This window comes from Amphiprion ocellaris, chromosome 10 (assembly GCF_022539595.1).
Source record: "Amphiprion ocellaris isolate individual 3 ecotype Okinawa chromosome 10, ASM2253959v1, whole genome shotgun sequence".
Taxonomy (NCBI): domain Eukaryota; kingdom Metazoa; phylum Chordata; class Actinopteri; family Pomacentridae; genus Amphiprion; species Amphiprion ocellaris.
In genome coordinates, this window is record NC_072775.1 from 12,849,886 (window position 1) to 12,872,690 (window position 22,805).

The 22,805-nt window shown below is 38.8% G+C and overlaps 1 protein-coding gene across 4 annotated transcripts in view; it reads left to right on the plus strand.

The window, feature by feature from the left end:
- Positions 1 to 22,805, plus strand: part of LOC111567455 (SPRY domain-containing SOCS box protein 4-like) — a 101,462-nt gene that overhangs the window by 21,361 nt on the left and 57,296 nt on the right. For 2 of the 4 annotated variants that reach the window (XM_055014473.1, XM_055014474.1), the window contains exon 2: positions 15,100 to 15,180. The exons of the other annotated variants lie outside the window; for them this stretch is intronic. The gene's annotated coding sequence lies outside the window, so the exon portion shown is untranslated. The remainder of the gene's footprint in view (positions 1 to 15,099; positions 15,181 to 22,805) is intronic. 4 annotated transcript variants of the gene reach the window in all.

A 22,805-nucleotide genomic window follows, 5' to 3' on the forward strand; every position in this document is an offset into this window, starting at 1 on the left:
AGTGACGCACACACGGGTACGATTATGACACTCAGAGACACACAAACAGTACCGTTTTGCACCACTTAAAGCAGACCACATTTTGATGAGGTGTGTCAGTAGTCTGAGAGCAGGGAAGCCCACTCTGAATGTGTGTGAGAGCGAGAGAGGACTTGTTTGCAGTTAATAATCACTTTATCATACAATAGCAACCACCATTCATCATTCAGCTTCAGATGCTCTGGATGGGCTAATAATGTCATCCAGCAGTTGTGAGTTCATCAATATTTATGTGTATGTATATGTTCGGCTCCCAGTGGAAGGCAGGAAAAGGTGACGGAAATAATGTATTTATTTATACATCTTTTCTGTTTATTTATGTATGCTGTGTATTAGCTGAGGATTGGAATGAATAAACCATTCCAGTGTGGCCTGCAGTCTGTCAGAGCCCCTTTAAAGTGTTTTTTTTTTTTGCATCGTCACTACTGGATTTCAGTTCGAGTTTCATGTTTTGATTTGATACTTTCAAATGTGAAGGAGGATTTTTGCTGCCAGTTTCCATTTTTAGACCTGAGTTGGTGGACAAGTGTGAACCTGGAGAGGAAAAAGTAGTAGTTTACAATATTCAAGCAGCACATGTCAGATGTCTGCCACCCATTTCACCTTCACAACACTTTCACAGAGGTGGGGGACCCTGCAGTAGGCTTTGATGGCTGCAGTGTGTGCAGGACTGCAATGGAAACTTGTGTGCTATGTGATTGGTGTGGATACTGTGATATTAGTTTTTTTTTTTTTTTCCATCTGTGGGCTACATGCAGAATTTTTTGCACAACAGATACATGGAACAACTGTGAGACAAAGTGCATATAACACTGCATTTTTTCACTTTTCAGGGAAATATAGATGGCTCTTTATGAGAAGTAATGGCCTGGTTTATCAGCACTGACACACTAAACATGCAGTACGGAATTATTTTTGTTATCAGGTATTATAGGTGAGTTTCCGCTGCAGGAACTTGGAGGCATGAGGTGGTGTGAATGGTCACAGGAACGGCTCCGTAATCAGCCCTGTCAGACATTATTGCAAAACAATAATGATTTGTAGTTATTTCACATAATGTCCATTTATATGAGCGCACAGGAAATAGAACATTGGTTTTGTTATGTTACCCTATATGGCGAATTTTAGATTGCGAATGGTGATTCCTACTGCTAGTAAACATCAAGAGGGCAAAAAATAATGCTCGTTGTAGTTTCTGACTTTAACCAATCATTGGCGAGCACTGCACAGCCGAGTTCCACTGGGTAGGGTCTTGTGGTTGGAGCACACACAAAGGTTCAGGATGCTCTAAAATGGCCTGCAAGTTTCTACAGTGAAAACTGGCTCTGTGTATTTTTAGGATGATATGAGGACCTCTGGTGAATAGCTAGCTGCCCAGCTAGCAGATAAGGAGAAACTGTATCATCTGTCTGCTGTTTGGTGCTGAGCAGGTAGTCCACAGTGGAATTTTCAAGTTATTTATTTATTTTTATTCAGAATAACTGCTGGCTACTGCCAAAAAATTGTTAGGAAGAGTGAGAAAACCAGAACAGGCCAGAAAACCAAATCACTGACTTAGAAGACATTAAAGCTTGATTTATACTACTGTTTTATATCTGTGCCGTAAATACACCTCTATGTCTTAGCCTGATGTGTATACTCCCAGAAATGTAATTTCACGTCACAGCAGCACAGAAAACAGCAACTGTGATTAATTGTTTAATTGGTGGTAGCGTACTGTGTTTACATGGCCCATTGATTGGTTGTGCATATTGATTTAATATTGGTTTGCTTCTGTGATACAAAATATAATATGCAATAGGCTGAAATGGTGCCTGGATTGGTCATAATGCAAAGACAAAACACAGTATTCTGCCATTTTCGGCACATGCCGTAGTTTCATTTCCAGTTCTGAAGTCTTCTCTCTTTTCTGCACTGCAGTACTTTTGGTAAAAATAACTGTTATTTAACATTTATTAACCTCAACTCCAACATGATTCGCTCCGTTTCATTGGCACTGTTTGAAGTCTTTGACGAAATTAAACACCACTGTTAACTAGTGTTTTATATAACTGCGGCACACACCAAACACAAACACACCGGTGTGCAAAAATAAATGCTCACAACTGTGTAGGTTCCATTTGGATTCGACTCAAGAGTGTAAATCAAGTCTAGAGTTGATGTGATAATTGTTTTCATTCATAGCAACCCATTTCACTTAGCGTGTTCAATACATAAACACTAGTTAAGCTAAGAGTAAAAGCAGGAAGCTGCTGGGCTGTAACTGTACATGGAACCTTTCAGGTAATTTCCAGCAGAGCCTGAGTGACAGACTGACTGGACCCCCTGAAACTCATCATGATGTCCATATGCGAGAATTACAAAAATCCAGTGTAAGTTAAATTAGCCAGTTTTCATTTTTTATCCAAAACATATCACGAAACATCACATTTTTGAACGAGACCCTTTTAAATATAGTTAAGTTTACAGCTAAAGAATGTGGCTAAATTATGTGCTGACGGAAACAGTGCTCTCTGGTGGAGAAACTGTGTTATTGTAAGTGTTTCTTAATGACATCAACCAGAATTTCAACATTTCTGGCTACAGCTTTGTCCTGCACATACATCAGTTCTGACACAGCCTGATGTAAAAGACCATGAAGTTTATCATGTGTTCAGGCTGAATCACATAGAGCTCAGAAACCGTGTTTAAATTGTGTTTCTCTTGCAGTGACACAAGCTTAATTACTTTGAACTTTTTGTAATTGATTACCTTTTCCGATGGTCATCCCTTTATTTGGTTGATTGAAGCAGCTGATGCACATTTACATCCTCATTCTCTATTTTTTATCTGTTAAAGAGGAACAATCTCTCTCCTTGCTGTTCTTTTATTTGGTTAAGTGAATAAAATTATCTTGTCTGATGTTTGTCTTGCTGTAACAATGGCACTAGAATTGGTTCTAAATGAGTTTCCTCCTCATGTGTTACCTCTTTCTTTCATCCTAAGCCTGTATTTTCTTTGTTGTCAGCATGATCTCAAGCATCGTCTTGTCTTCATTCACCTTCTCCTTTGCTTAGAGAAAAGACCACCGGTGTGATATTTTTTTCAGCAGCCTTTGAGCACATACCAAACTTGATTTCAAAATGAGTTTACTGGAGCTCTTAGAAAACACTCACAGCAGAAGTACTTTGTCATCCCATCAGCATTCTGTGCTTTACTACTTAAAGTGTTCTGTGTGCAACATAACTTGTGTGTGGAAAAGAGGAAAAAAAGTAAGAGGAAAGGAAAAAACTACCACTTTGCCCGGGGATTATAAGAGATGATGAGGACTCAGTGAAGCAGATGTGTGTGAATGAGCAGTGGGATGGAAGTACGGTGGGCAGATGCGGGGTATAAAACTGGTGCAGAGATATGAAGACAGACCGGCACTCAGAAGAAACAGACGTTTGTGAACCAGCTGTTTGTCATCCTCTTCTCCGTGGCCTCCAACAGGTGTTTGTGTTCCAATGACAGATGCCAACAATTTGTGGCAACGTGACGTCTCGCAGCGAGATGAGTAGGAGTTCAGTTTGCTTCGCGGCTTTGTCCTCCAGGCTGGTTTATCTGCATCTGTAACAGATCTGACCGATCGCCTTGAATTAGTCAAAGAAACAGGAGGTGGCTGTGAAACTGGAGAGTCTGTACGTCCAACTTACAGTGTGTGTTCCTGTGTGTGTGTGTGCAACAGAGACATGGTGGTGAAGATAGCAACAATGAGGATTGGTTGCTTTAACAGTTAGTTTATTAAACATTTATTTTGATATCAATTAGTAGTTTGAGCTAATTCAGTAGAACTAATACTGCTCTTATTTGTATAGTAAACTGAATAACTTTGAATCTGATTTTGTAACATTCAAAGCATGCATCTCGAAGGCATTATCTTCGGTTCTAGGGAACTGAAATGGGCATTTTTGGCTATTTTGTGACATCTTATATGAAACAATTATCTAATAATTGCGAAAATGACTGACTGCCTGTTGGATTGCTCCGTGAACAGGTTTGTGTATCTGTCGGTGAGTTGAGGAATTCTGGTTCTTCTTGTTCACCTTATTAACTTTTTAAGGCTAACTCCAGGCAACTTGCTGCAATTTTTTTGTCTGAAATCTCTTAATAATCCCTTAATCTTAATAATAATCTCTCTTTTTTTGAGAATTTTTACAAAAAAGACATAAAAACAGTGTGACACAAGACACATTTAAGGTTACAGGATTGATTGCCAAGTTAAGCGTACAAATAAAATGAAAAACATCCTCAGCTCAAGCTGGTAGTTAATATGTTCTGTGTTTAATAACTGCACTGTTGAACTGCCGTGATTTGACATTCTGGGGTATTCTGTGCTTGAGGTGAGGAAATTGTCCAATACTCTTCCAGTGACCTCTTTTTTCCTTTTCTTTAAGTGTAATTCCCTGCCACCGTCACATAATCAGCAATTCCCGGTGTAATATATCTGCAGGAGAGTGGCCTTAGGGAAATATTTGGCCCCATCAAGGCTGAAGGAGAGGGGAAGAAATGATGGGGAGATGAAGCGATGGGGGAAGCAGAGGAGATATGGAAACGATGGAGCAGACGATAAGAAGCTCATTATTCTGCTCCTATATTTGGCTCCCCTGTTCTCCTCTCTTATTCTAATGCTTGCAGTGGAGACATCCTCTGTGTAGGACTACAGCCTACTGAAATTTGTCGCCTGCATGCTTGTCTGCGCGCCTCTTCGGTACTTCAGTAGTTGTCATGGAAACATTAGCTCGTCTGGCATATAAGGATGTTTTCAGTGGGGTTGATGCATAATGAGCCAGGGAGATATTCATCAGTTTGACCTTTCCCCTCAGCAGATCAACAGTATGAATGCTCTGTCTTTCTGTCTGCGCATCGAGTTTTACTCAGTTCTCTTGTTTGTCGCTGCTCTCATCTCATTACAGGGAAGTCTGGCTTCATATGACTTGCCAGCACAAAACTAAACAATCACTTGGCGCTAGTGGTGTTTGAATGTTTACTGACGCTCTCATCCACCACTGACAGTTTTTTTTTTTACATTTTTTTTGCCTGTGGGAAAGAACAGAGAGAGAATCCCTTGCATGCACGCAATTGTCGTATGAAGGGTCTTTATTCAGCTTAAAGAAAGATGACTTTTTATATTTATTTCATAATCACATTCGATATAGTACGTCTTATCAACTGTTTATCTGTCAGATGCTTTTTTGATCATTTAAGCAACAAAATTTAAGAAGGCAGTGAAAGATGATGTCAACAAAAAGCTTGTATTTGTCCACAGAGATAATATATCATATTATAATCATATTAAGTCTGAAAACTTTTCCCATGATTTAATAACAATGAGATATTGTTAAAATTGTTCAGTCAGCACTGCAAGTTCATGTGGCATCACAAGCAGTCAGACAGCTTTTAATCAAAGGAACTCCTGCCGATTCACTCGCTTATCTAAACCACTTATTTGGAAATATAATTAAAAGTGAAGTTCAGATTTATTACCCAGACTGTCTTGTTGTGCTGCTCGGCTGCTTCTCAGACTCTGTAATATTGAGTTCTGTGTTCTGTTTGTGTTCCTGTGTTGAGTATGTTGGATGACTGGTAGTTGAAGCTCTTCTGTAGACATGAAACTCTGCTGGGTGAATCATCAGTACAAAAAATGACTGGTAATATCTTTGAAAAGAATGTGGCTCAAGCCTGTATATGACTTTAATGTAGCAAACATCAACTGTTGCATGCACTGCTAACAGTGAGTGGGAGTCTCATACAGTAACAAATTTAGCACTTCAAATTAGTTTACATCCACATTCTGGGGAAATAGTAGTTAAATTCAGCAACTATAGTGCAGCTGTTTGCAACAGTGAAACATTTTGAAGTTGCTACAGCTCTGTTTTTACCAGAGATTGATTTTATATCACAGTATTTTGAGGAATGAGTTATCTTAAACTGATGGGGAAAATGTTATTTCTCAAAAATTAAATAAATAAACTTGATTGACAGAATTGTTCTATATTGTTAATTTAATTGCAGAAATTTGGAGGATTTCTTTGAAAAGTATTTAATATAATACTAGCTTAATAGTATTCAACTGGCTTAAATGTAAAGTAACAGCAGGACAGACTGAGTGAGTTGCAGAGTGACGAATAATGTTGTTGAGGCCAGGACAAAGATGGACAGACAGACGGACAGAGAGTGACACTGGCAGAGAGCTGCTAATCCCACAGTAAAGTAGATTACTGTAGCAGCCTGGTGCTCCCTCCCAGTCTGTCTGGAGGAAATGGAGCTGCTATAAGCTGCTAAGTTGCTGTGGGCTGAGAAACTGCTGGCTGTGCTGCTGTGTAGACCAGAACGCTGCTCGATATCACTCAACTCCTCGACTCTTCTTTACGCAGTCTGTCATCACCTGTGTGTCACTTTACCTGAGATCTGGCGTGTTATAAAATCTGTCTGAGTGGCTGCTGCTGCTCTGTTATGTGCTGTGCATGTGTGCAGATCCACATTTATTCAAGTACCCTGACAGAGAACCCTTGAGGCATTGAAGAACCCACATTTATGTAAGTTAGTGACAAGCTGAAAGTACTTTTGTTCTTTCCCACACACACATCTTATCATTTTTTGAAGGACATCAAATGGAGCATGCGGAAATTCTCCTGAAATTAATGTTTGATTTCAGTTGAACATTACAAGACCTGTAGAATAAAAGCTTTTTTGGAATTTAACCACTTTAGCTTATTTATTAAGGTGCACATGTATAACGTACACATATGAAAAAATTGTTAAGAATAAATGCATAATCTCATCTTGATGCACAATTAACAATACACTGCTGTGAGGTTAAAGTTTGGGAACATGTATGTCCAGACTGCACCGGCCTCCACGTGCACCCCGACATTAAGTCTGTCAGTGCTTAGAGCAGACTGCTGCGAGTGTGTTCCTTAGGGAGATGTTGTGGGTGTTCTTAAATTGCAAAGCCCATTTTGCAAGCTCAATCACCAGTTGCTGCCTGCTGCAGAGAGGGGTGATGAGACTCACTCGTGCTTGGACTAGCATGCCTTGGGAGACGTGCACGGAACCCAGTAAAGGCCTCTACACACTGTGCGATTTTAGCAATCTTATAAGTTCACAGCTAGCTACACTATACGACATGAATCTAATAATCTTTGGGCTCGACGTGAAGTTTGCTCTGTGCAGATTGCACCATGAAAGCGCAGCTCAATCTCAGCCAACGATGTACGCGAGTCGATGTGAATGCACAAGAATAAAACGTCATAAGCGTGCATTGTCCAACCATGAAAAATAAACAACATAGAGAGTCACATTATTTAACAACATAAACTAAGTGCTGTGGCCACTATTTACAGTGGTGCGTGTGTTTGTGTGTGTCTGCTAGCCGCTAATGTTAGGTCACTAAACTGGGAGCTGCAATTCCGCCACTATATCCTTCCATGCTTCGTCCTTTTTTTGTCTGGTTGTGGTATGAGGTGGAGGACATGAAAAGCTTCTGTTGCCACAACTCTACTAGGCTGTCTTCTTTGTTTAAATCCCATAGACTTGTTTTGATGCGTTTTGTCATTGTCATCTTTGATCATGATCTTTGTCATCTTTCCAACTTTACTGAACTTGGGGCCACTACCACCTAAGGAGTGATATATTTAATTTTGAAAAAAGCATTTAGCCATACTTAAAGCTTTAAGTGCTTTATTAACACGGAACTAAAAATTTTGTATTGTTTTATTATCACAGGTTCTGTCTGAAAAGGTGGCATCATTTTAAACAGTGAAATCAAACTAACAAAATGTAATGACCAACCAGTGAGTAATACTGGATTCTGCAAAAACATAAACAACTTTTTTAAAAATCTAAATCTTAACACAGTTAATGCATTAATTAATTATTTTTGTGTGTATGATAGGCAAAGGCCATTTATTGATTACATATAGGCTATTAAATGTTTATTAAAAACTAAAAAGCATTTTAAAAAAACAACTTAGGCATTTATTGAGTCACTAAAATACTGTAGAGTACAGACCACATCAGCATGATTATAAGCATCCTCTGGTAAATTAACAACCAGATACTGATGTCTCTCACCATATGGACTTCAGGAGATGACTGGGGGATGATAAACTGTGACCTACTGGTTGGGTTCTCTCTGTTCTCATGTTTCTTACATGTTTGTCCCCTGACAGCTGGGTCCTAATGTTTTTTGAGCAACACACCATACTATGACGTTTTTACAATGATGGTTCTACTATGGAACCAGTTTGACATGTTCAGGTGTTCTTTGTGTGAAAACTCAGAGATTTCAGGTATCAGAAGGTGGTTTTCAACTTTCTTTGTTAACTTTCTGCTTCAACTTTAAACTAAATTTCCTTCACTAACCCAGCCCTCTGGACTTCCAGTAAGCTGTGTTCCTATTGGCTGTCCAGGTGGCTGCTTGGTGTTATCAGGAACACCTGAGCTGCTTGGTGTTATCAGGAACACCTGAGCAGCTCAGTGTCTTCCTGCTTTATTTAGCTGCAGACAAACATTTCCTCTGCTTCACCACTGAACCGGGTTTGGCTCCGTTGCTTTAGGTTGTTCTTTAGGCGTTGGCTTGCAGCTTCCAGCAGTAAAATAGACTTTAATGTGTTTCTTGGTGTGTTTTAGGGCTTTGTACTGGATGGTTGTCTTGGTAAATGTGGTTCTTTAGCCACAGTTAGCACATGGTGCTAATGTGTGCAGTGATTAGTGGATTTGATGCAGCTGAGTTGTGTCTTTATCTTGGCTGTAGTGAGTCTTCAGAGGTTTTTGGTTAGACACATTCTGTATTCTTGTTTGTGAACCAGCGTTGGTTGTCCGGAAGGTAAGAGTTCCTGTCCTGATTCTCTGTTCTCAGAGGTTCTCTGGTAGGCTGCAGGAGACTTTAGCGTTTGGGTTGTGCTAGTTTGGTTTTTGTATGGTTTCATTTGGACAACTATCTTGAGGCCCCTCCATGTGGTTTAGTGAGGTTTTCTGCAACAGTTCTACAAAGCAACCTGCAGCAGAAGAGACTTTGACAGTTTTTAGGAAGTTCTGGAGACCAGACTTTAGAGCAGCAGAAACATTTGTCAGTAGTTTGAGCAGGAGAAGGTGAGCTTCAGAGTAGAAATGAGATGGAAACCTTCTTGACCCGTGTGGTGAGATCCTGTACCAAGAGTTTGAGCAGGTTGTGAAGAGTCTGTAGTTCTTTGGTCTGAAAGCACAAGAAGAGTCGACTCATTAAAGGAGAAAACAGGAGATATTGTTGCTTCTTCTGTCGCTCTGCAGTTTCCTTAGACTGAATATCACGTTTTTTATTTTAAATGATTTACCATGTGAGCCCAAGAAGACTTCAATAAACTCCCTCCATCCCCTGACACAACATATTTTATTACGTTAAATCTTTTTCTTTTGTTTTTGAGTTTTAATCATAGTTTTAGCATAGTTTTTTCTCTTTGCTTGTTTAGTTTTGTCATCTGTGTAAAAGGTGCTAAACAAATAAAGTTGAATTGATAAACTGAATAATTGACTAACTCATGATTGTGACAACAGAAGTATTTTCATTGTGATTTGAGGGTTTATTTCATTTTTAAGGTTGGGGTTAAAATCTTGACAGAAAAAGATTAAAGAAATAAACTACATAACAAAAAGCAATTAAATCAAAGGGAAAAAATTTAATACAATAAAACTTTAAAAAAGGTTTATTATTAAAAAGTATTTTTTGAATGTTTATCGAAAATATTTTATCTGTAATTTTTAATATTTGTATTTGAAAAATTTTGTTTAATTTCATAATTACATGTATTGTATCTTGTTTAATTATCTAATTCAATATTTTGTCTGTTTAATATAGTTAAACATTAAATACAATTAAATTCTATTAAACAGACAAAATATTGAATTAGATAATTAAACAAGATACATGTAATTATGAAATTAAACAAAATTTTTCAAATACAAATATTAAAAATTACAGATAAAATATTTTCGATAATTAAACACTCAAAAAATACAATTAAACAAGAAGAATATTAAACATTTAAAAAAATACAAAACATTTAATTAGATTATTAAACCTTTAAAAAGACAAAACATTTAATTAAAAAATTAAATGTTTAATTAGAAAATTACATCTTAAAGACAATAAAACTTCAAATAGGAATTAAACAGAAAATACAATGAAGCATTTAAAGAAAATTAAACATTAAAAGGTGGTAAAACATTTAAACAGAAAAACCTCCAAGATTTAATCGAAAAATTAAATATTGGGAAAGAAAAAAACATTCAAACAAGCCGATAAAACATTTGAAAAAACAATTAAACATTAAAAAGACAAAACATTTCGAAATCAAATCAGACATTAGAAAAGAATCAAAGGTGAGAAAAGAGCAAAACTAAACATTTAAGAAGAATCAAACTAAAGACAAAACATTTGAAAAGACACCAGTTAAACTTTAGAAGATCAAATTAAACAGAAGAGACAATATAACGATCAAAAAGAGCAAAAACAGATAAAAGTATTAAAGTGTTTTCTAGTCTGAAATGAAAACATCAAGTTGTTTTTTCAAACGTTTCCTCTTTCTATGTTCTTGATTTGATTGTGGACAGATTTACTAAGAACTAATTTCAGAAAACTGCTTTCCAGATAAAGTCTACTAGTAGTTGAAGGCATTGATCAAACTAATGTTACCTTCTGATCTCCATAAACTTTACTGTTCAGTGAAGAGAATCAAAGTTTGTTGAGGATTTCTAAAAAACCCACAGGTGAAGGTCTGAGAAGAACTCAGATGGATGGTCTAAATGTGAAATCAAGACTCATGGTCACAAGTTTTAAGGCTTCTGTTAACCAGAAAGTTCAAACTAACAGAGAAGTACTGAGAAACTGTTAAAATTTCAGTCCTCAGACTGTCTAAAGGTTCAAACTAACAGAGAACTACTCAAGAACTTTTAAGATTTCAGTCCTCAGACTGTCGAAAGGTTTAAACTAACAGAGAAGTACTGAGAAACCTTTAAAACTTCAGCCCTCAGACTGTCGAAAGGTTCAAACTAACAGACAACTACTCAGGGACTGAGAAGATATCAGTCCTTGGACTGTCTGAAAGTTAAATCTAACAGAGAACTACTGTGGGACTTAGAAAATTTCAGCCCTCAGACTGTCTGAAAGCTCAGGTCCTGAGGACTCGGAGGGTCTCGAGGCTTTGGAAAGTCTTGGAACTGAGGGTTCCACCCTCCAGCTCAAAGGCTGAAGTCCAACCTCCTGAGAAAAACGGTCGAGTCGAGACTCGAGTAAAAAAAAAACTCGAAAACAACAAAAAATAGATGATAAATGCGCAAAAAAAGGAACATTTAGTATCTGAGCGAATAGCTCAGGGGGATAAGAAGAGAGACTACAGAGTGGAAGGTCGCAGGTTCAAGACCCACCACCGGCCTTTTTCTTTGTTTGTTTTTGTCAGGATTTTGAGAAAATTTAAGAAGTGTCTGGTCTTGAACCAGCGACCTGCAGCTCCATAGGCAAATCCTTAACTCACTGAGCTACAGATCAGATGAAAAGAAATAAATTCGTCGTCCCTTTGGCATCGTAGTTTCTGAAGTGAGCACATGGGTGGAGCCAAGGCGGAGTCTGGGTGGAGTCAGGGCGGAGAGTAGGCGGGGAGGTGGGTGGTGGCCTCCCCCCTCTACTCCCCCACCTCCCCCCACCACCCACCACACCTTCCCCCGCCCGACGAGTTCTTCGAGTCTCCACGAGTTCTTCGAGTCTTGATGGGTTTTCCCGAGTTTCTTGAATTTCCACCAGGTCGGAGGCAGAACAAGTTGTCATGAAGAGGTGTTGAAGTCGGCCAGGATGGAGTGAATTTTTACTGCAACTGGAAGGAAGACGACTAGAAGAGAAGGTCTTTAACCACCATCCATAAAATCCATGGAGTCGCTCTAGAGAAATGAAGGTCAACTTTTATCAACCTCCATCCAGATGTTCAACTTGATATCTTTACTTTGACATTTTTAGCACCACAAACCTTTAGTATCACACTTTATTATCCTTTATTAGGACTTTAATGGAATCCACCAGCAGATTTAGTTTTTGTTGAGAAACTTTATTCTTGTCGTCGTGGGACTGCAGTATTTAAAACTGTTCCTTCTATTTGACCTCATGTTTATTAGCTCTAGTGGAGAAAGTTATTTTAATTGTCGATTAGTCTCTTAAAAACCAAATAATAAATTGGATTAGTCAAGAGGTTTAAATTTCTTACGTTGTCATATTTTAAATATGACAAAAAATATAAAAATAAAGTGTCTTGAGACAATTTGACCTGTAATTGGCGTTATATAAATAAAATTGAATTAAAATTGTATGTATCTTGTAATGTTGGAGTAATTCAGCCATATATGTTGGAAAACACATTTTCTTTAACCATTAATCTGTTGATTGTTTTCTTCAGTAATTCATTTCTTGTTTTGGTTTATAAAATGTCAAACCCACATATATTCAGTTTACTGTCATAAAAACCAAAAAGATTTACATTCATGATGCAGGCAGTTTTTCACTTTTTATCTTAGTTTAGTCAGAAAGATAGTTGATAATGTGTGAATTGTTGCAGCTTGTGAGCCGTAGAAGGTTTTAATCTTTGGGGCCGAGCGTCAGAAAACACTTAGAAACAAACATCACCAAAGTACTCAAAGATTTGAACATCATTTGGATGACAATGTCTAATTAAAGGACATTTATTTCCAACATAAATGTGTGATATTTATCCTCTGGAGCTTTCTCTTCACATCGTCTTCCACCTGGACTGGTTTGGTCGGGAGCATGTGCAACAAACATTTGAAAAACTGCACTTTAACATCAATGAATGACACTGAAATTTAATCTCTACATAAATGAGACTGAGTCTGGATGTGCTGCTCTTTCATTAACTCCTAAGTTTAGGGAAAGTTCAAACAAAAGAGGACAGTTCAGATAAGACTTGAGAATGAGCTTATTTTCTAACAAACATCTCAGACTTTCTGAGCTTCAGCACCTCTAGCAAGATATTTTAACAACAAGCAACTCAAGAGATCCAGAAGTTGGAGAGAGTTAGCTTTAGCTGAGCCAAAGAACATGTGGGACGCTAACCTAGCAAACATTTCAGACTTTTCTCTGTGAATTCTGAGAAATAATTTCCTATTTAATGACAGAGCTACACATCTTAACTCAGTCTCATTAAAACAGACTCTAATTCAGTGTCATCCATCCATATTAAAGTGCAGTTACCCAAAATGTTTGTTGCATGAGCTCCAACAAAACCTGTCCAGGTAGAAGGCCACTTTGACAAACAGGAAGTGGAAGATTCCAAGCAGACTTATAGAAGGGGGAACTGGACTGTACTAAGTGTGGTCGAGTACAAAGGGGTGTTTTGTGGGTTTTTAAGGCTGATAATGATTATTAGTGAGACATTTTTAGTATATTCATTTGGATATTCATTTGCAGTAAATGAAAGTATTTAAAATCTTGGAGTTAAACTTACAAGAACACAAACTTTAACAGAAAACATTGTTGATACGTTTTTGTTTTGTTTACAGATGTTAAGTTAAAGGAGTTTTATTCGTTACGTATAACCAATCAAATCACTCCAGAAGACAGAGCGACCACAGGTAGATAAAGGTTCAGAGCCAAAGTAGCGCCATTTTTCAATGTATTTATTACCGTAAATCAGTAAAAAATAAAATACTGATAATCAGTAAATCAGTCAGCCCACAATTACTACAATTCTACACTTTCCTTTGACTTGTTATTTGTACAATATACGATGTATATTATGCCGTTTTTTCATCCCAAAGGCTATACTATGATGTTTTCTAAGAGACATACATGCTACTCTGGTTGTTCTGGCTCTGGGCCGCTTCACTCCTCCTCTGTTGTTTTCTGGATTGTACTCAGCTGCATGCCTTCGTCCACCAGGCCTCCGTTGACTCGTCCAGCCTGCCGTCTCTGGAGCTGAAGCTGGATTGGAACAGACCAAAGTACAGTCCAATCACGATGCCAGCTGCCTCTCAAAAGGCTCCTTCATCTGGCAGGTGGCGGCACTTCTTCTGAGGGGAAGCTGAGCTGGCCCGGCAGAACTTTGGAGATGTGTTCCAGTGGTTGGTGGATGTGTGGGGAGATAGAGAGGGACCTTTGAAATGTTCAGAAAGGAAAACAGGAAACCCATTGGTAGTTTTAGTTTAGCGTGCTACTGCGGTGTGTTTTTGGGCTTGAAGAGGTGAACAGGAAGAGTTTTTTTTTCCGTATTGATTATCTTTTACTTTGTTCCTGGTTGGAATGCCCATCAATGTCAACATGAAGTTCACTTTTAGTTCTGTTTATTTATTTTTATTTTACTAACACCCATTTGTTTTTAACCCCCTCACATGTTGTGTTGTTGTAAATTTCCTCTTTCAAATAAATACTCGTCTAACCCTCTGGAAACCAGCGTTTGGACTGTTTTTGTGTTGCTCCTCACCTACTGACAGCTGTGGACTAAAGGCTATACTGTGACGTTTTTAGAGCGACATGCTATACTATGATGTTTGTTGGGCGACACGCTATACTATAGGCTTTTTTAATTGACATATTACTGTGACTTTTTTTGTTTTAGTTTTTTTGTTTTTTTAGCAACATAAAAATTCGAACAGTTTTAAAAGTTACTATACTTTTAATTGTGCAATGAAATTATTATTCTATGGCATTTTTTAGATGACATATTATACTCTGATGTTTTCTTGAATAACATACTATTTTGACAATATACTGCACTATGACATTTTTTGAACCACATATCATACATGATAATTTTAGGCAACATCCTATCATTTTGCGCTTTTTGAACCACATAATAATCTATGTTTTGTTTTTTTTTCTTGCCAACATGCCATACTATGAACCACAGGCCATACTATGTTATTCTTGAGTAAAGTATACTATACTTTGACATTTTCTGAACTACATCCTATACTATGGCGCTATACTCAGAGTGCTTTGGTTACATGTTGATTTATAATCTAGATTTTTTTCTGTTTTGTTTTTTGACGGGATTACCACAGACCTAACCGTGAACACCGCTGACACCCACCTGAGGGAGACGCTGCCTAAGATCTCAAGGCTGCTTGGTCGTGGTCTTTCTGGTACGTACTCTTCAAAGATGAGCCGGGAAGTTTAACACTGATGGAATGACACCAGGTCTAAGCCGACAAACTTCCAATTCCTCCTCAACCCATAGTCTCTGGGAAACCTACATGGAGTAAGAAAAGTAGACAGAGAAGTAATTAAGTCTGTACACAACATATTAAAAATAAATCATGCTAATAAATTAAGTACAAAGAACCGAATTTGCCAATATACTGGAGACCAGAGCCATTTAATTTGATAAGTATAACCTTGTTTAGTAACATTTCAATTTGAGAGCAGTCCTAAAGAACTGCCTGTAATCCCAATCATAAAATGGGTTTGGAGGAAGAACATAGATGGTAATCTGGATATACATGAGTTAGGCTTTATAACTACTATTGGTAGTATTGGTGGTAGTAATAGCAATGTGTCTACTACTAGTAGTGCTGCTGATACTGGCACTGCTACTACAAATTGTAATACTATTACAAATGCTGATACTACTTCTATGACTCTAACAGCTGTTTATACTACTACTGCTTGTACTTTTAGTATTACTACTACTGCTTGTACAACTATACTACAGCTACTATTAATCGTCTGGTATTTGGTTGTCAAGCTGCTAGCTCGCCTTAGCGTTTTGCTAGTGGCTAACTAGTTAGCTCTCATAGACCGGAAGCTCTCAACAAGATTTCATAATGAAAAAAGATCCAAAAACTATTCTTACCTATGAAAAGTCATCCTTGTCTCAATCGTACGACGCAGTGTGTAATTGTATGCAGCACAGTGAGCCGGCATACTTGTTGTTTCCGTTTTCACGCCGTCTACATCAACGGAATGCACTGAAACTTTGCCCCCACTAGCTTAGCCTCGCTGTAGCACGCAGCTCAAAGGGGCGTGTCCTGTCTACTCATTCATATCTATGAGAACAACGATGGCTGCACATAAGGACGCATGACGTTGATTAGCTGCGTAAATACCAGTATATACAGTCTATGGTAAATACGTATGTGAATCGCATCATTTAAAAAGCCATTTTCAACTGGCCATTCAATAAATAGGTTGTACAAGGAAAATCTGCCACCGCTGCTGAAAAAAATACTAGAGGAAACACTGTAATGGCAAAACAGCATAACACAGAATTAAAAATTATACTTGAAAACATTTGGCTGAAATGTAGATTAAAAAATGTTTAGTCACATTCATCAGCTATTATGTAGCATATAAGCTTCCTGAATCTTAACGGTCTCATAGTCCACAAGTGGCACTATCAGTCAATGCTTTGATAAATGGGTCCTTATTTTGTTACATTTTGTGTGAGCATACATCAGCATCCCTGTCACTAACTGACAAATGGTGCATTAAGAAACAAAGCAACACACGATGAAAACGGCCTGGAAGAAGCTGGGGGCTGCTATTTGAGAAACAAGGCTGTAAATTATGCAAGTTTTAAAATATTCTAAAAATCAGCAGTGCGACTGTTCTACACGGACAGCAATGCATTCAACACATTTGTTAGAACACAAAGATACACAACGAATGTGAACATGAGTTTGAAATCCCATGGGGTGCCCTTATTCTTTGTAAAATTGCAAACACACTTTGCTTTGTCTTTTAATGTCGTAACCTGCTGGCTTTTTGAATTTGTTGTTTGGTTGTGCATTTCATATGGCGGTCACATTTTCTTCTGGGTGGAATACAGTGTAGCCGTGAACAATAGCAGTTGTTAGGTGTTCACTTTCTCAGGATGAGTGATGCCGCCGGTGTTCCGGCCTTGAATTGCAGGTACAAATGATGTTTTGTTTTGACACGGTGCCACCTCTGTCTTGCTGAGTTAAACACAAACCGGTGGAAACATTGACTTGGCCTGAAATAATTGAAAACAACACACACACACACACACACACACACACACACACACACACACACACACACACACACACACACACACACACACACACACACACACACACCAAACTTGGAGGAAAAAGAAGTGCATGTCACCCTTTGTGACAAGGCTAATATCACATTTTGTAAATGGGTCTTTTTGCTCAGTGTGACGTGGTAAATGGAAACTTGGGGCTTGATGGGAGCATTAAATGCTGATCTGACGGCGGAGCAGTTTCTGAATGCACAACACAAAGATGAAGGAGAAGCAAGTAAGAAAGCCAAATATGTGCAATACACAGGAGTCTGTATGTGTACATATGTGTGTAAATTAGCTGAGTGCCGTCCTGATAACCAAGTACCTGCGTGTCTGGTTTATTGATGAGTGTCAGTCCTGTAAACCAAGTATTTAAATACCCTTTCACCTTTGTATAGGCCTCAAGGCTTGCATGTTGGTTAAGACATGCAGAGGTAGAGTCAACACTGAGTGCACTGTGAGCTAGCTCTCTGCAGGATTTTGCTCCTAAACATCGTTTTAAAAAGTTCTCAGTACAAAATCTGGAAATTCCTGAACCCATCAGACATTGTCAGGAGGTCCCAGATTTACTGTAAAACCCACCAGTGGGTTTGAAAGGCATGTTGACTTTAAAAAAAATGCTAAAATTACACCATGTATCAGAGCTAGAAACTGTAAAAACAGAACAAGTTATTGGACTGTCCTTGAACTAATCATGTGTGATAAAGTGAGTAAAAATGTGAAAGGAGCAAAAAATTCCCAGAAACTGCTTGGGGTTCAGATCTTCACTGAATGAATACAATAATATAGTTGTGATATTCACACATATACTCTCAGAAATGACTGAAATAATTTTGTCACAATTCAAAATTCCTATCTTTGACAACAATATTAATTTAATTTCAATTTTTTGTATATAGCGTCAGTTAAAAACGTGTCATCTAATTTCAGTTCACATAGTAAGGTGGAGACCTTAAAATATGCAGAGAAACCCAACAAATCCAAAGTTTTATTTGGAATTACCTTTGAGATTGTACTTGGCAGCAGTGGGGAGAAGAAACTCCCTTTCACCAAGAAAAAACTTCCAGCAGAACCAGGTTCAAGGAGGTTAGACATCTGCCTCGACCTCAGTGAGAGTAAAGGGGGAGAGAGAATGTGTGAAGATAGAAAACAAATAAACAATGTGGAGAACAGACACTTTGGAGGTTGGTGAGGCCAGTGATCAGTAACATGTAACCTTGTAGCGAGAGATACCTGCAGAGAGGACAAAACACACAATAGAAGAGAGAGAGGACACAGATTCAGCAACATAGAATATAGGGATATAACTGTATGGAGAAATAGAGGAGAGGTGCTCAGTGCATCATGGGAAGTCCCCTGGCTTTCTGGTCCTCTAGCAGCATAGCTAAGTGAACGTTCAGGAGCACCTGAGCAGGTCTAACTACAGAATTTATCAGAAAGTAAAGTTTTAATCCTAATCTTAAAAGTAGAGAGGGTTTCTGCCTCTGAACACAAACCGTGAGCTGAAAGTTCTGCCTCCCATTCTGCTTTTAGGAACTCTAGGAACCACTAGTAACCCTACACTCTGAGAGCAAAGTGATCTGTTGCAGTAAGGTCTTTAAGATAAGATGTTCAGCATGGTTTGACATGATATAACAGTATATATCTCATGTTGGCTCAGTAACACGGTGAATTGATATACCCTGTAGCCTGTGTGGCTTTCTGCTTGTCTGCTTGTCTGCTTGTCTGCGAGTTTGTGTGTGGGCCGAGATAATATATCAGCGTCTCCACAGAATATCTCTGTGTCTACTTTTTTTTAAATTATCTGATTGTCTGTCTCCATGACTCTGGCCAGGTGTCTAGTTTTAAAGTAATGACTCACATTGTGAAACAATGACTGATTCAGAATAAGATCTGACTAGTTCACATATTTTACACAGATTTCATAATAACCATTTCCATGTACAATTTACACACGTGAAAACACGCAAAAGTGGAAGCACACACCTAAATGATGTGTCTGCACTTGACTAGCGGGCGACTGCAGTGCTGGATGTGTGTCAGTGCTGTTTGTAAGATCCTTTTGTGGTGTTCTGAGAGTTGTTAGGCCTTGAAGAAAGATAAGCTGATTTTACACAGTTTGACATGTTCATAAAGGTGCGTCTTGGTAAAGATAAAAAGTTCCCTAGAATGACATTAACTTTAAAAAAACAAAGCAAAAAGCAAATAACAGCTTGTCTTGAGAGATGGCAGATTGCTAAGCAGTTTGATGTGTTCACAGTCTTGTTTTCTAATACTGTGGTGAGCTGCTGTTTACTGTAATGTGACATTAATGTTCTTACATTGCAGCCTGATGCAGCCTTTGGGTGTCCAGAATCACCAGATGTAGATTGTAGGTGTAAGCCTGTCATTGGCCCTGCAACTCATGCGGATTTATCTTCCCCTTCCACTGCCTACAGTTCTCAAAATCCCAATCCCTTCAGTAAGCAACAGTAACCTAGAAGAATGGAAATTTTCGGTAGACAGTGGCATCTCCCTGCATGCAAAACAACCCCCTTGGCACTGTTTTAAGGGATCCCTGCTGCTGCATCCTGGGTTTTAACTCTGCCCAACATGATTGTGATTGGTTTAAACAAAACCAAACAAGCCAGAGCGTTTATTCTCCTGAAGCGGAACGATAACGAGGTGCTGCGACCACTCCAGTGACATTTAAGTTCTGTCCACACAGATTGACCAACAAGAGATTTACCAATTTTTCTTTTCTTCCACTGTGTGATTCATATATTTTGCTGAGCGCCACTAATCTTTCTTGTTTGAATTTCAATGTGTTTCATAACAGCATTATCCTGAAACCCAGCTGTGATCGCCAGCGCTGATGTGTCTGTAGCCATAAATGTAATCAGTGCTTTACGATTAAATCTGTTGAGATTCTCTGCACATGTTGGCCATTCAATTGAAGGATTTGGCCTTTATAAGACATTTAATTGACAAATGATACAGCAATGTAATGAGAGTCTTCAATCAGTGGCTGGATTTGTGTGCTTTTCTGGCTCTCTGTGGGAGGGGAATGGCCACCTATCACAAAGCGATCTGTGCGTGTATATATGTGTGTGCGTATGCTAATGATTTAGGGTCTCTGAGGGACAGGAGGGGAGGACTTGGCACGTGGCAACGAAGGGTCAGCAGCGACAGACGCAGACCAGCAGCTGTTAAAGGGAAGGAAGGAGGCAGGGCACAGATGGGAGGAATAAGGGAGAGTATAAAAAGAGGAGTGGCAAGGGAGGTGCTGAAATTATGATGAATGGCTGAGCAGAGATAGAGGAGATATGGAGCACAGGGAGAGGGAGGAGATGAAGGGATGGAGGACCAGAGGAGAGGGAGGGAAAAAGGTGAGAGAGAGGGCATCTTTTTAAAAAAAAAATTAGCTTTGTAGACACATTAATCTTTAATGAGATCTGGATAAATTAGAAATTACACATGTAGTGTCAACGGGAAATGCTGCCATATGATTGTCACAGGACCTTCGATCTCTTATTGTCATGTGAAATATTTTTGAGAACTTTTTCTTGCTGACACAATCCATTCGTCAAACTTGGAAAAAAAAACAAGCAATCCATCAAACCCAAATACATTGTTTAAAACTGCTGGCTTAAGATGGTTACAAAAGCGGAACAAGAGTCTGAAGTGCCAACGTTAACACAACAGCGTGACACGGCCTTAGAAAGAGAGACTGAACATTGTACAGAGGGTGAAGGACAAGCGTGATACCTGGCAGCGACGGTGGAACTGAAGAGCCTGGAAGACAGAGAGAGAGAGAGAGGAAGCTGCATGAGTGCTGCACAAAGTGAGATTGTGATTCATTAAATGAGCTTTCCTATAGTGAAACAAGACATGGAAAGGTTTTGTTTTAATGGGGGAGAGGGAGAGAGACAGGGAGGGAAATGAACGCAGCAGATGACTGTCTGTCCCTCCTGCTGCCTCCATTTACCATCATTGATTGTGCAGCCAGGCCTATTAATGCCTACCTGCTGTACTCAGACGGTCAGTATCTGTATTGATGTGTGTAAGAGGCAAAGGAGCCGAGTGCCAGCATGTTTCTCTGAGCCGTTCTTTTGTGTTGACACAGTATGACAGTTTAATGTTGGTGCTCTTATATTTCTCCTCTTAATAAATGTCATCAAAGGCAGAGAAATATGCGGACGGCCCTCTGACTTGACAACATTTTGTCACTCATTCCACCTTTGAGAGGAGAGCTGGGGTTTGGTGTAAAGATTAGAAATAAGATTAGACTTGGGTTTGACATTTAGGGTTACTGAAGTGATGCAGTCTGAGTTAGGGTATCACTACTAACAACTGATACCTTTCTACTGTTTATCTAGACAGTTGATAAAAGTTTGAAGATTTGGTGATGTTAATCATGTCTAAACCCTGAAAACCCACCAGTGAGTTTGAGAGGTGTGTTGTCTTTGAAAAAAATTAAACAATGCATCAGATCAAGAAACTGTAAAACACCAACAATTGTCGGACTTTCAACTTTCCAACGGTCCTTGAACTAGTTATGTTATGTGTTTATTAAATCAGGTAAACTTGACCAGGTCTAAGCTTAAAATTGTAGCTTCATCAGCGTCACTTTATCCTATGTGTCTCATTTATAAAATACACTGTTTGTTTGAGCCATATTCTGTAGACCAACAGTCATGTGATGAGATAGAGGGACTGTTTACACAGAGCAGACAGGAGACAAATCTGGAAAGAAATTCAAAGTTTAAGTAACAAAAGATTTATAGCTTGTAGAGTCACTTTTTTCCCCCAAAATATCAGAAGGCCCTGGGGGGAACTTGGAAAAATCTTGTGCATGTAGATTTAAGACTTTTTTCAATTTTGTAAAAGTAATCAAGAAATTCAACTTCTGTTTTTTGTGTTTCTGATTGATGGCATTTCTAAATGTGTCAAACTGCACTTCTATAGAGGTGCAGGACTTAGAGGGCATAGTGAGTAAAAATGTGACAGAAGCAAAAAACAAACAAACAAACAAAAAAACACCCAGAAATTGCCTGGGGAAAGTTCAGAATATAATTAGAGCCAGCATCTAGTTAGTTAAGCTCAGTGCTGATAGTGGAAAGCTATCATTAGCACCTCTAAAGCTCATTATTTAACATGTTTTACTTCCTCTGTTTAATTCCAACAAAAATCAAGCAAGAAAGGACGCATTGTGGTTTCGTTAGAGGTTATATGCTGCACTATTTTTTCTCTGTGTGTGTTTGGATTCGCGTGTGAAAACAACAGCTGATTATTTGGGCACAAAAGAAGACAATGTGTGTCCTCGTATCATCCCACTTTTTTTTTATTACCTCATCCAAACTGGCTACTGTCGCTCGTTCTCTCTGCCATCTGTCCACAGTAATTCTACCATTTTTTTTTAATTTACCCTCCTCCGCATTCTACCCCTCCGTCTAACTGTCCTCACCCTTCACCCTGAGGCAGCATGTTTCAGACCCCTGTTCCTCCCTTGTCCTTTTTTCTTTGCTTCACATTTCCACTTTCATCCGTCTACCCATCCATCCATCCGTCCGTCCATCCCGCCCCCTCCTGTCAGTCTCTCTCCCCTGGGTGAGGCGGACAGTTGGAAGGCTTTGGGTTTGACACGTGTGTTTGCAGGACACACGCACACACTCACAGCCACAAACGCACATGAACACACACTTCCAGTTTCTATTGTCAGTTAGATGCTCAGCTGTG